Here is a 15,337-nt window from a genome sequence, read left to right on the forward strand (position 1 = left end):
AAGAGAAATAGTTAATACATATATGAAAGGATGCTAAATGTCATTAGTAACAAGGAAATGTAAATTAAGACCAAATTAAGATCATTTTACATTCACAAGATTGGTAACACTAAAGAAGTTTCCTAGTACTAACTGTGGCAAAGGGTGTGATTGAATGGCAACTCTCAGGCACTACTGGTGGGGGTATAAATTGGCACAACCATTTACAAAATAATTAGTCATTTTCATGTAAAGGTCACCATGTCCAAACTCTAGGCAGTGGTTCTTATACTTTGGTATGATTTTTGAATCACCTGTGAAATTTAGTTAAAAACAGAAAACAGGCCCAGACCCTTTTGCTACCTCTGCGAGCCTGGCTCTTTGTAATCCCTATTGGCCTTCCAGGTGATTCTGATACACAGCAAAGTTTGATTTTATTTACTTATGTATTTATTTATTTTTAATTTTTTTTTTTACAGACAGGGTCTTGCTCTGTTGCCCAGGCTGGAGTGCAGTGGCACATCACAGCTCACTATAACTTTGAACTCCAGGGCTCAAGTGGTCTTCCTGCCTCAACCTCCCAAACAGCTGGGACTACAGACATGTGCCACCATGCCTGGCCAATTTTTTAATTTTTTATAGAGATAGGGTCCAATATGTTGCTCAGGCTAGTCTCAAACTCTTGGCTTCAAGCGATCTTCCCACCTCAGTCTCCCAAAGTGCTGAGATTACAGGCATGATACATGGCAAAGTTTGAGAATCTCCATTCTAGAACCATTCCTCATTGCAATACCTACCCAAACTCTTGCATATGTGCGCCAGGAAGCATGTACAAGATTGTTTATTGAAGCAATGTTTCTAATAGAAAAAAAAATCAAGGCCGGGTGCGGTAGCTCACGCCTGTAATCCTAGCACTCTGGGAGGCCGAGGCGGATGGATTGCTCGAGGTCAGGAGTTCGAGACCAGCCTCAGCAAGAGCGAGACCCCGTCTCTACTAAAAATAGAAAGAAATTATCTGGCCAACTAAAAAATATATATAGAAAAAAATTAGCCGGGCATGGTGGCGCATGCCTGTAGTCCCAGCTACTCGGGAGGCTGAGGCAGTAGGATCGCTGAAGCCCAGGAGTTTGAGGTTGCTGTGAGCTAGGCTGACCCCATGGTACTTTAGCCAGGGCAACAGAGCAAGACTGTGTCTCAAAAAAAAAAAAAAATCATGGCAGCAACTTCAGTGTCCATCAAGCAGAAAATGGCTACATAAATTACAGAATATTATACAGCAGTGAAAATAAGGAGCCCCAGCTACATGCAATGTCTTGGAAGAATCACAGAATCACAATGTTGAGGGGGGAAAAAAGAGTCCAGGATATCTAATTATCCATGGAATAGGATTTTTACAGAGCTCAGAAACAAACAATATTAAACAACGTAGCATCTGTATATATGATAAGAACTGTGTTTAGAAAGCAAAGAAAACCCTCACAAAATTTGGGATCGTGAGAGAGAGGTAGTAGAATGTAACAGAAAGGGAACTCAAAGAGAGATCGGGTACTGGTAATGCTCTAGCTGTGGCGAGATGACAGAGGAAGCAACAATCAGGGACTACAGTGTGAGATGACTTCCAAATAACCTGTAGGCAATGAGGACAAAATCAAACAGGGAAGTTGTGGGTTCCTGGGACTCAGTGAGAAGCTGGACTCCAGGACGTGACATCATCCAAGAAATTACACAGTCATGTAAAGATGCAGTCTAAGAAGTGTGGTTTTAGTTCCTGTTTGCAGAGGGCAAGGCAGACATCTTTGTGGAGTCTCCGCAGGGGAACGTCCTGAGCTAACCGCCCCCAGGGAGATGCGGAGCTTTGCAGGAGTACTGAGGGCCACAGAGAAAAGAGGAGAAAGACAGGGCGGGTTGTGCCAGCCCTGGGGAGGCGGCTGGCCCTGAGGAGTGGATGGGGCCCCCCACGGAGTAGCTACTTGAGATGACACAGGACCAGAAAACAGGCTTCTTCCAAGATCCACACTTGCCTCTTTTCATCGTGAGAGAACAGCTGAAAAGAAGATGTGTTTTGAACAGTTCTGTGAAGCAGAAGAAAATCAAGACAATGTTTTAGCTAAGGAAAATAAAGAAAAGGAGAGGAAAAAGGAAACGCAGCACAGACATCAAGCACCAGTAGCAAATACCCACCAGCTAGGATGAGCACAGCCAGAAAAGATCTCAAAGAAGATGACAAATTCCGTCCCTTCTTGCTGGAAAGCCCTAGGTGTGGCTTACAGCTTAGGGACTCCAATTATGGCCAGACACTGCAGACTCCTCTGGCTTCAGGACAAAAAGGGAGTTTACAAGCTCAGGAACTGTATCAGATCAAGAAGCCCCTCCCAGTCACCCCCAAGACACCAGGGAGAAATAACAAATGGGAAGGTGAGTAGTCACAGGACAAGGTCCCCAAGATAAAACAAACATTGCATTTTAAGATAAACAGAAAAGGAGGCAGAACCAAGAATCTTTCTTCTAAAAGAGCTTTCTAAATGGCCTTTAATCCGGAAAACCCTCAGCCAAAGAATGGGAGCAAAAAAAAAAAAGCAAAGGTGAAGGAGGAAGATGAGCTGAATACCTCAAAACATACAAAAAGGATAATAAAAAGGAAAAGAGGCTTGGAAAATTAGGATCCTCAGAAATTTTGTCCACAGCCCGAAACCAGAAGGTACAATGCCTTTGCCCTGGGAGGGTTGGGTGTACTGAAATAGATACTTCCTCTGACAACTTCGGCAGCACGGCAGTTCCTTACTAGAAGATGAGACTTCAGCCATTCTCTTCTCAGTTTTCCTGGTGGAGAACTGATTCCTTAAAAATTCCCTTTATACGATTTCAAACAACTTTCTTCAAAGACCAAGCCCTCATTTTTCAGTGGTTCTCATAGTTTCTTGAGAGCAGGTCTCTCTTTCTCAAAAGCAGTGGGGCACACTGTGTACAACCTCCAAGGGTGACAAGGGGGCAGGGCATGGTTCATTCATTCAGCTGAAGGTGGGCTATCTTGGTGGGAGACTGCCCCCCTCTTTATGCAGCTGCACCTTGTGTTCATATCATTGACTTTCCTCTCACCTGTATGCCCAAGTCTACTCCACCACCTCAGCCTAGCCTGGGCCTTTCAAAAAAATGTATTCCCTTTAGAATCATTCATAGACATGTCCTGGCGTAAACTATCTTAATTTTATTGTAATTGGTAGGTGCTGTATTTTGAATAATTGTACCCCCTCCAAAATTCATGATGAAACTTAATCCCCAATACAACAGTGTTAAGAGCGTGGCCTTTGGGAGGTGATTAAGTCATGAGGACCTACCCTCATGAATGGAATTAGCACCCTTATAAAAGGGATCAGGGTTGAAAGAACCACTTTCTTGTCCTTCTACCTTCCACCTTCTGCTATGTGAGGACACAGCAACAAGGCTCCACCTTGGAAGAGCAGCCGTCACCAGACACCAGGGCCAGCACTTTGATCTTGGACTTCCTGGCCTCCAAAACTATAAGAAATAAATTTCTGTTCTTTATAAAGTACCCAGTCTGTGGCATTTTGCTATAGCAGCACAAGTGGACTAAGACAGTAGGTGTTTAGGGTGAGTTTCAATTCAGCTTGGGAAGATTCTAGAGAGTAAAAAGAACTTAGAAATGGAGGAAACAGAATCTAAAAAATGCTAACGAAAATGAAACTATTTTTAATCATTTAAAAAATATTTGTATTTGGTAAATGGATGGGGTCTACTTTTGTAGACAATAATGTTGGATCATTTTCTAAGTAATACAGTAGCACAGGTTAGTGCTATTTATCTCTGAATCTGGGTTGTTTATTTGTTTATTTTCAACCCACAGGTTCTATAGTGCCCTTTTATACCCAACTACCCAAGCGAAATTAGTATGGGGTGAAATAAAATTTTAGGAGTAAGGAATTAAATGTCGGCCAGGTGCGGTGGCTCACGCCTGTAATCCTAGCACTCTGGGAGGCCGAGGCAGGCAGATTGTTTGAGCTCAGGAGTTCGAGACCAGCCTGAGCAAGACCGAGACCCCATCTCTACTAAAAAATAGAAAGAAATTAGCTGGACAACTAAAAATATATAGAGATAGATTAAAAAAAAATGCTGGGCATGGTGGCACATGCCTGTAGTCCCAGCTACTCGGGAGGCTGAGGCAAAAGGATCACTTGAGCCCAGGAGTTTGAGGTTGCTGTGAGCTAGGCTGACCCTATAGCACTCTAGCCTGGGCAACAGAGTGAGACTCTGTCTCAAAAAAACAAAAAAAAGGAATTAAATGCCCATAAGACTCATGCCTCTTAACAACAAGCTCATGACAAGAACAAATTTATTACAAAGATTCAAATAATTTAGAAGTATATAAAGTGAAGTTCCCCTTTCCTATCCTTCTCTCACATCCAGAGGTAATTGTAGTGAATATCCTTAATTATTTAACTATCCTTCCAGACCTTCCAATATTATCTATTTTCTGTGTGCCTATTCATCCATCCATTCACCCATCTATGTGATTGAAACGTCACATGCACACGTATATTGAGATGTACTCGTGCTGTTCAAGTTATCTTGTAGCCTCCTTTTTTATTTTTTTAACCAGGCAATACATTATGGACATAGGTTGTTGTTGATATATAAAAATTTACTACCTTCTTTATCATGGTTGCATTGTTTTCCATAGTTGTGGGTTTATAATCATATTAACTAACTCACTTTGGGATGTTTAGTCATCTCTTTTTTTTTACTGCTAGATTTCAAAATAGTATATTTGTATACTTAAGAACCTATGTTCTGAATATACTATTGGATATACTATAATGTAAAATATACTATTTTGAATTTGTGCCAGGCTGGTTGGGTCCAAACCTATCTCTGTAGCTGATTAGCTTTACCCTGTCTGTTTCAAATTTCCATATCTACAAAATTGGGATAGTGGTCCCTATCTCAGATGAGTTCATATCTACAAAGCACTTAGCACTGTGCCTGCCACATAGTAAATTCTTTCTGTTCTTATTACATATGTCTTTACAACTTGTGCTAATATTTTTGTAAAATAGCTTTCTAGAAGTAGAATTGAGAAAAGAAAAAGTATCGAAATGTCTTTCAAAAAGTCTAACCAATTTACATGGCCACAGCAGTGTATGTAAGAATGTTCTTTCTCCCACACCCTTGTGGTGGGGCTCTTCTAATCCAGCTCTCTTTCTTCATTAGGCTGGTCCTTTTCAAACATTCATGATCCACCACTTCCTTAGTTTGAAGTAGCCTGGAAATTTAAAACTTGAGCTTAGCATAGCTGCCAAAATTTCATATATGTGTACTCTGTGACCCAGCAATGCCAATTCTGGGAATTTATCCTGCAGATATACTAGCAGACTTGCAAAATGACACATCTACAAAGTTATTCATTGCAGTATCGTTTGAAACAGCAACAGACTGGAAATTAATAGGAGACTGGTTAAAGAATTTACTATATAGCCATTTAAACAAAAAAAAAAGAAAGAAAGAGGCCGGGCGCGGTGGCTCACGCCTGTAATCCTAGCGCTCTGGGAGGCCGAGGCGGGCGGATCGTTTGAGCTCAGGAGTTCAAGACCAGCCTGAGCAAGAGCGAGACCCCATCTCTACTAAAAATAGAAAAGAAATTATATGGACAGCTAAAAACATATATATATACAAAAAATTAGCCGGGCATGGTGGTACATGCCTGTAGTCCCAGCTACTCGGGAGGCTGAGGCAGGAGGATTGCTTGAGCCCAGGAGTTTGAGGTTGCTGTGAGCTAGGCTGACCCCACGGTACTCACTCTAGCCCGGGCAACAGAGTGAGACTCTGTCTCAAAAAAAAAAAGAAAGAAAGAAAGAAAGAAAACGAAAAGCTGTCTTTGTACCAGTACAGAACAATATCCAAGATGTATTTTTAAGTGAAAATAAGAGTGGAATGGCTAACACTTATAGCCCGTATTTCATCAAATCTAAGACATGCATTTTTCACTTTGTAACATATTTGAAATGAGGATATGTTACAATCAAAAGCATGTTGTAATTTAATTGTGATGTTTTTTCTTTCTAAGTACATAAAATAATGATGTGTCTTACAATCCTTGGCATCTTGCATTTGATGAAATACAAGAGTGCTTACCCAGTGCAAGGTACTATCCTAAGTGAGATATGTATATTTTTTCATTTCCATCCCACAGCAACCCTAGGAAGGTAAGTGCTGTTATTATCTACATTTTACAGGCAAGGAAATGAATTTGGCCTTGGGCAGTCTTGCTCCAGAGCCCATGCTCTTAGGATCACAAGACCACACCTGCCTATGACAACAGTGCCACACAGAGACGGCTCCGCATGTACCAGGCTCTGTCTTAAATGTTTCACATGTATATTAGCTCATTTAGTCCTCAAATAACCATATAAGACAGATATTATTATTATCCTCACAATACGGATGAGGAAATTGAGCCACTGAGAGATTGTGAAACTTGCCTAAAGACACACAGCTAACACGTGGAAGAACTGGGATTTGAACATTGTCAGCTGGGCTTCAGAGTCTCTTAATGCTCTTTATGCTGGCCTTTGTGTAAGAATAAAGGGGTAAAGGGAGCTATAATAAAATATTCATGTTTGTAAAATGGAATCTTAGAAGGAATAAAACGAGAACAATGCATCATTTGTAGGGTTTGGTAGGGGGTAGGAACAGAGTGATTGGGGGATGGGGTGGGAATGAAATATTTTATTGTACACCCTTTTATGTTATTTGATTTTTGACCTATGTGAATGTATTATCTATTTAAAACAAAAGAGAACAAGAATTTTAACTTTGCATCAAATTAATATACCAATAGTGTGAGAGAAGTGCTAGATTTTCAGTTCATGAAGTTTCTATACCCATTTGTTCTTTCAATATTTTGATATTTACCTTTTAAGCCACAGCAGGATTTCGTTTTATTGTTTTAAAGTAGCAAGGGATAACAGATAAAAACTTCCCTTAATCCTGATCACAAATACCAGGATTTCAAGGCTTAAATCCCAGTATAGTGCCGGCCTCACCTACGGATTGGCCAGCCCAGGCTACCGGAAGGATGGCAGGACATGATGGACGGTTATCTAGTACAAGAATTGCCCTTCTCTTTGACCACTGTGCTGTCTCCGGCTGTTGCCTCCAGCGAGTGAACAATGCAACACCACAAACACCAGCTGCGTCGTGGATTTACTTTTGAAATCCTTTAACTCGCCGTAGTGTTCAGTTTAGTAAGGCCATTGACTCTCCCAACATTTTCCTCCACCATAATTCAGAGGATCTGAATCTCTTCAGTCACTGGATTCCAAAAAAACCCCACCTCGAAGGACTGGAACTTGGGCTGCCTGTATTTAGATGATACAGTGGTGGCATTGGCTTTCAAGTAAATTTTAAGAAAGCTAAATCTCTTCCAGCTTTCCAGAAAAGATTATAAAATATTTGTTTTTAATTCGTGTTTAGTTTGCAAAAATCCCCTGTTATTACTTACACGAAGGACACGATGTGACATATTTTGGTTTTGTTAAATGTTTTCTTTGAGTTGGTAGATCAGCAGCCCAGCCCGATGATCCACGGGGGGAAGGCAACCATCCTTCTAATGTAGATTCTTTCAGTGTGCTCAGGGGGAAGTATCTGGATTCTGTCTCTTTCTAGATAAAGACCTATAAAGGTCTAGACAATCAGCTAATATCAATCTAGCCATCCTAGATCAGAGCATGCTATACTCAAAGGGTTCAGGACTCACTGTAATCAGATTCTCAGAGCCATCCAAAGAGACCATAGCTAATGTCACATTTTAGGGTTCTTGGTAAGTTATAAAATTTTAAAAACACCCAAATGGGGCCACAAAAATTATGGCATATTTATATATCTACATTTTTAATTGGCACTTTTAATATTAAAATGTAAATAATAAAATTCATCCTATTTGTGCTAATCAGGAGATAATCACAGAATTCATAAACATACTGGTTCACAGCACACGATCAGCAGTGTGGTACAGTAATGGGCCACAAGTTTAAAGTTGCTGGACAAACTTCTTTCAGTTTTGTTGGTGTCTCTCTGTGGTTACATGTATAATCTCATTTAGAAATAGGATGAAAATTCTATATTTAAGATTTTCTGTGAATGTGAAGCCTAGGGGAATCTAGCAAAATTCTAGAGGCTGGGGAGAATCGTTCTAACAAAACACAAGTTAGGAGAAGACGTCTGACTGTAGTTCTGCTCTTTGGCTTAAGTTCTACAGGGATTGGTATAAACTGCTTTGAATCAGGCATATAAAAGTTACTAGGGGGAGGGGGAGGGGTTAAGTAAAAAAAAAACAAAAAAAAAAAATAAAAGTTTCTAGGATTTATTTCTACATTTTTATTAATTTGTTCTCCCCCAAGAAGTTACCTAGGGAGTAAAATAAGTGAATTCAGCAATGCTAATTGATCTTTGCACTTTTAGGTTATGTTCTTTATGAATAACTAAGAGTTTACTATAGTTAACATTTTTAGACTAGAATTCTCATCATCCAGTTTTCATTTTAAAGGAGCTCTTCAGAAAATATTGCTCACATTCAAATATCAATCAAAAGACAGCAGGAGTGGCTGTTTATCATTGTCAAGTAAAGTATACTTCGGAGCACAGAATTTTGCCAGAGATCAAGAGGGGCATTACATAACGACAGTAAGACCTACCCAGCAAGAAGACACAGCCATTCCAAATGTGTGTGCACCAAACAACAAAGCTGCGAAGTATGTGAAGCAAAAACTGATAGAACTTAAAGGAGAAATAGATAACTCACAATTATAGTTGAAGACTTCAATACTCTTCTCGACAACTGGTAGCACTAGACAGAAAATCAGCAAAGACAGAGAAGAATTCAACAATACTATCAACCAACCGTATTTCATTGCATCTTGAGAACTCCACTCACTAACAGCAGAATATACACTGTTTTTAAGCACTCAGTGAACATATACCAAGGTAGACTAGATCCTGAACCACAAAACAAGCTTCCAAACATTTAAGAATTAAAATTATATGGAATTTGTTCTTTGAACATAATGGCATCAAGCTAAGACATCAATAAGAAAAAGATGGTAAAATTTTCAAATAATTGGAAACTAAATAACACACTACTAAATAATCCATGAGTAAAATAATTTGTCTCAAGAGAAATTTTTTAAACATACATTGAACTGGATTAAAATGAAAATAAAGCATATCACACATTTGTGGAACACAGTTAAAGCAATGCTGGAAGAGGGAAATTTTAGCACTAAATGCATACATTAGAGAAGAGGGAAAAATCTCAAACCAATAATCTAAGCTCTTACCCCAAGAACCTAGAAAAAGAGCAAAGTCAAGTCAAAGCAAGAAGGAAGGAAATAATAAATAAGAGGAGAAATCAATGAAATTAAAAACAGAAAATAGAAATAAATCAATAAAACAAAGAACTAGTTCTTTGAAAAGTTCAGTAAGATTGATAAACTTCTAGAAAGATGGACAAGGAAAAAATGAGAAAAGACTCGAATTACCAACATCAGGAATGAAATTGGGGATATCACCACATACTCTGCAGAAATAAAAAGGAAAATAGAGAAATACTGTGAACATAAATTTGACAACTTAGATGAAAAAGATCAATTTCTCAAAAAAATATAAATTGCCACAACTCACCTAATACGAAATAAATAACTTGAATAGCCCTATAAATATTAAGGAAATTGAATTCTTTAAAAAATTTTTCCTCTTCCAAAAATCTTCAGGCCCAGATGGTTTTACTGGAGAATTCTACCAAACATTTAAAGAATTAACACCAATTCTAAACAATCTCATCCATAAAATAGAAGAGATGGAAATGCTTCCTAATTTCTTTTATGAAGCTAGTATTACCCTGATACCAAAACCAGGTAAAAATAGTACAACAAAGAAAATGGCAAACCAATATCCATTATGACTATAGATGCAGAAATCCTTAGCAAAATATTAGCAAATACAATTCAGCACAATATAAGAAGAATCATACATCATAACAAAGTGGGATTTATTCCCAGGATGCAAGACTGGTTCAACACTTGAAAATCAATGTGGTCCATATTCGCAGGCTAACGAAGAAGAATTATGTGAGCATATCAATCATTCAGGAAAAGCATTTGACAGAATTCAGTACCCGTTCCTGATAAAGACTTAGAAAAACAGGAATAGAGGGGAGCTTTCTCAACTTGATACAAAAAACCTACAGCTAACATTATATTAATACTCACTGGAGAAAGACTGACTGCTTTCCCCAAAATTTTAGGCGCAAGGCAAGGATGTTTGCTTTCACCACTTTTATTCAACATGATGCAGGAAATTCTAGCCAGAGCATTAAAGCAGGAAAAGGAAATAAAGGCATTAATTAAATTAATAGATTGGAAGGAAGAAATAAAACACTACTTATTTGCAGATAACATGGTTGCTTACATAGAAGACTCTAAGGAATCTACCAGAAAACTCCTAGAACTACAGAGTTTAGCAAAGTCACATGACACCAGATCAAGACAGAAAAATCAATTATAGGCCAGGTGTGGTGGCTCACGCTTGTAATCCTAGCACTCTGGGAGGCCGAAGTGGGAGGACTGCTTGAACTCAGGAGTTTGAGACCAGCCTGAGCAAAAGTGAGACCCCGAGTCTAAAAATAGAAAAATTAGCCAGATATAATGGCCAATGCCTGTAGTCCCAGCTACTTTGGAGGCTGAGGCAGGTGGATCGCTTGAGCCCAGGAGTTGAAGGCTGCAGTGAGCTATGATGATGCCACTGCACTCTACCCAGGGAAACAGAGTGAGACTCTGTCTCAAAAGAAAAGAAAAGAAAAGGAAAGGAAAGGAAAGGAAAGGAAAGGAAAGGAAGGAAAAGAAAGGAAAAGAAAGGAAAAGAAAAGAAAAGAAAAATCAATTATAATTCTATATACTAGTAATGAACATGGGGACACAGAATTAAAAGTAAAATACCATTTATTATCACTCAAAAAAACGAAATACTTATGTGTAAATCTAGTAAAACATGTACAAGACTTGTACACTGAAAACTACAAAACACAATGACAGAGATCAAAGAGATCTAAATAAATGGGGAGAAATAGCGTCTTAATAGATTGGGAAACAACATAGTAAGGATGTAACTTATCTTTAACTTGATATATAAGTTTAATGTAATTTCTGTTAAAATCTCAGGAAGTTTTTTTATAGACATGGACAAGATTTTTCACTCTTTTGCTATGACAAGGGGTCCAGTCCACATCCGTGCCATATGTAACTTGCTCTGTAAACCTATATCTTGGTCCTGCTTTATAATCCTATCTTGCTCCCCTCCAATAAATTTCACATCCCGCTTGCCTTAAAAAATATATATTGTTTTTCTAAAATTTTTGTGGAAAGGTAAAGAACCCAGAATAGCTAAAACAATTTTGAAAAAGAATAAAGTGGGGGCAATCAGTCTATCCAATTTCAAGACTTATTATTTTATAGCTATAATAATCAAGACTGTGTGCTATTAATACAGGGATAGACACACACATCAATAGAACAGAGAACCCAGAAATGGACTCACACATATATGACCAACTGATTTTCAACAAAGGTATGAAAGCAATTCAATGCAAGAAAAATTGCTTTTTGAAAATATGGTGCTGGAGAAACTGGACATCCATAGGTTAAAAAAATAAAACAAAGAAAGAACCTCAACTGAAACCTCATACTTTATACAAAGATGAACTCAAAGTGGATCATGGACTTAAATGTAAAATGGAAAAACTATAAAACTTTTGGAAAAAAAAATAGGAGAAAATCCTCCGGAAATAGGGCTAAACATAGAGTTATTAGGCTTGACACTAAAGCATCATCTGTAAAAGGAAAAATTGATACACTGGACTTTATGAAAATTAAAAACTTTTGCTCTTCAAAAGACCATGATAAGAGGATGAAAACACAAGCTACAAACTGGGAGAAAATATTTGCAAACCACATATTCAATGGTGGACTAGTATCTAGTAAACATAAAGAACTCTCAAAACTCAACAATTTTTATTTTTATTTATTAATATTTATTTCTTTTTTAGAGATGGGGTCTCGCTCTGTTGTTAAGAATGGAGTGCAGTGGTGCGATCATAGCTCCCTGTAACCTTGAACTCCCGGGCTGAAGAGATCTTTCTGCCTCAGTCTCCTAAGTAGATGGGACTATAGACATGGAGCACCATGCTTGGCTAATTTTTTTTTTTTAAATATTTTGTAGAGACAATGTCTCACCATGTTGCCCAGGCTGGTCTTGAACTCTCAGCTTCAAGCAATCTTCCTGCTTCAGCCTCCCAAAGTGCTGGGATTACAGGTACGAGCCACCGTGCCCAGCCTCAAAACTCAACAATTTTTTTTTAAAAGAAACAATCCAGTTAGAAAATGGACAAAAGACATGAGGAGGTACTTTACTAAAGAGGATATATTGATGGCAAACATGCACATTGAAAGGATGTTCAACATCATTAATCATTAGGGAAATGCAAATTAAATCCACTGTGAGCTATTACTGCACACCTATAAAAATTTCTAAAATGAAAATAGTGATGACACCAAAGGCTGGCAGGGGTGTGGAAAAACTGTGTCACTCATATATTCCTGGTGGGAATGTAAGATGGCATAGCCACTCTGGAAAAGAGTTTGGGAGCTTCTTTGAAAACTAAATGTGCAACTATCATACAGTCCAGCAATTGCATTCCTGTGTATTCATCCCAGAGAAATGAAGACAGGTTCACATGGAAACTTGTACATGAATATTTATAGCAGCGTTATTCATAATAGCCAAACATGGAATAACCCAGATGTCCTTCAATGGGTGAATGGTTAAACTATGATATACCCAAATCATGGAATACTACTCAGAAATAAAAAGGTACAAGCTACTGATACAATACATATAGCAGCTGGGATGAATCTCCAGAGAATTATGCAGAATGAAAACAGATAATCCCAAATGCTTACATACTGCACGATTCCATTTATATAACATTCCTAAAATGACAAAATTATAGAAATAAAGGACAGATTAGTGGTTGCCAGGAATTAAGGAGGGATAAAGGGCAGGAGGGAAGTAGGTATGGATGTGAAAAAGGCAACATGGGGATCCTTGTGGTGATGGAAATGTTTTGTGTTTATTTTATTTTATTTCATTTCATTTTTTTATAAAATAGAGGTGGGGTCTCACTTTGTTGCCCAGGCTGGTCTCAAACTCTTGGCCTCAAGGGATCCTCCTACCTCTGCTTCCCAAAGTGTTGGGATTACAGGTGTGAGCCACCCTGCCTGGCCTGTTCTGTGTCTTAACTGTATCAATGTTAATATCCTGGTTGTGATATTGTATTACAATTTTGCAAGATCTTCTCACTGGGGGAAACTGGGTAAAGGGGATGCAGAATCTCTGTATCATCTCTTACAAGTAAATGTGAATCTACAATTCCTTCAAAATCAAAAATATCTCCCCACCCCTAGAATGATAGGGAAAAGGGTGTAAACAGATAATACAAAGAAGAAATACAAATTACTAATAACAATGTGGAAAAAAAGAAATGTTTAAATTCAACAGTATTCAAAGGAATACAAAATAAAATGATAATATGATACAATTCCCCCCCCATGAATTGGCACAAAATAAAAACTAAATTTTTAAAAATACCTCAAATGACCAAGTTACAGGAAAACAAACTCTCTCATATACCACCTAGGATATGAAAAGTGGTATAACCTTTTTGGAAAACAATTTGCTAGTGTTAAATGTTAAAAATGTTCCTAACTTCTGACCCAGTGAATCAAATCCAAGGAAGCAAACCTAGGGAAAAATCTAAATGTGGTCAAAGATATATGTACAATAATGTTCACCCTAGCTTTGTTTGTGATAGAAAAAATTGGAAACAAGCCAATATCTAACAATAGGGAGTGATTAAACCATTTATATATAGTATATACATACAATGGAACATACTACTATCTAAAAATCATGCTTCTGAAGAATATTTAATAAGAGGGGGAAATGTTCAAGATATGTTAAGGAAAAAAGAAATATACTAATGTGTTGTAAGTGATTTTCTATGGGTTGTGAGATTACAGATTTTAAAAATTTTGTTTTACTTCTCTGTGTATTCCAAAATTTCTATAACATAATGAGCTTTTTTTCTTACTTTAGTAATAGAAGAATTATGTTAAAGTATTTTAGTTGAATTTTAAAATACAAAGCTAATGTTTTAGATTATTTTAAAAAATTAGCCACAATCTTAGTTCTGTAATTTGTCTTTGTTTTGCATGTTATCTCACACCATTATTTCATCATAAAATTTTTCATATGTACTGAAAATCTGAAAGTATATTTACCACCTAGATTCTATAATTAACATTTTGCTATATTTACGTTATCATATACATATCAATTCGTCTTAGTTCTTATTCATTCCAAAATAAAGTCCAGGAATCAGTGCACTTAGTCTCGAATGCTTCAGCATGTGTATCATTAATGAAAGTTCAATATTTATGTTTTGCATTTTTTTTTAGTGTACCCAAAGTTAGACTCACAAATCTTAGGCATTTGATGAATTTTGACAAATGTGTATACATGTGTCATTCACACCCCAATTAAGATATAGAATAATTCCATCACCCCAGGAAGTTTCCTCTTGCCTATTTCCAATCAATCCCTATTCCCCTGTTTCTGGGGGCAAACCAGTGTTTGACTTCTATCATTGTAGATTTGTTTTGTTTGTTATTAAATTTTATTTAAATGGAATCATATGATACGTACTCTTTTGTGTGTGGTTGGTTTTGTTCAGCGTAATGTTTTTGAGATTTTTCTGAGTTGTGCCTATCTGTAATTCATTTATTTTTATTGTTGAGTATTATTCCGTTATATGGATGTACTACAATTTGTGTTTTCATTTACCTGTTTTTGGACATTTGAGTTGTTTCCAGGTTTTGGCTATTACAGACAAAGCTGCTGTATAGCCGGGCATGGTGGTGCATGCCTGTAGTCCCAGCTACTGGGGAGGCTGAGGCAGGAGGATTGCTGGAGCCCGGGAGTTTGAGGTTGCTGTGAGCTAGGCTGATGCCACTGCATTCTAGCCCGGGCAACAGAGTGAGAATCTGTCTCAAAAACAAACAAACAAAGTTGTTGTAAATATTCTCATACAAGTCTTTATGTGGGCATATTTCATTTTTGTTGGGTAAATATCTAGCCATGGAATTGCTGGGTCAGAGTGTAGGTGTACAATTATAAAATTAAAAGAAGTTGCCAGAACTTTTCCGTAAGAGGTTGTACCATTTTACGTGTCCAT

Source organism: Lemur catta, chromosome 1 (genome assembly GCF_020740605.2).
Source record: "Lemur catta isolate mLemCat1 chromosome 1, mLemCat1.pri, whole genome shotgun sequence".
NCBI classification, from domain to species: domain Eukaryota; kingdom Metazoa; phylum Chordata; class Mammalia; order Primates; family Lemuridae; genus Lemur; species Lemur catta.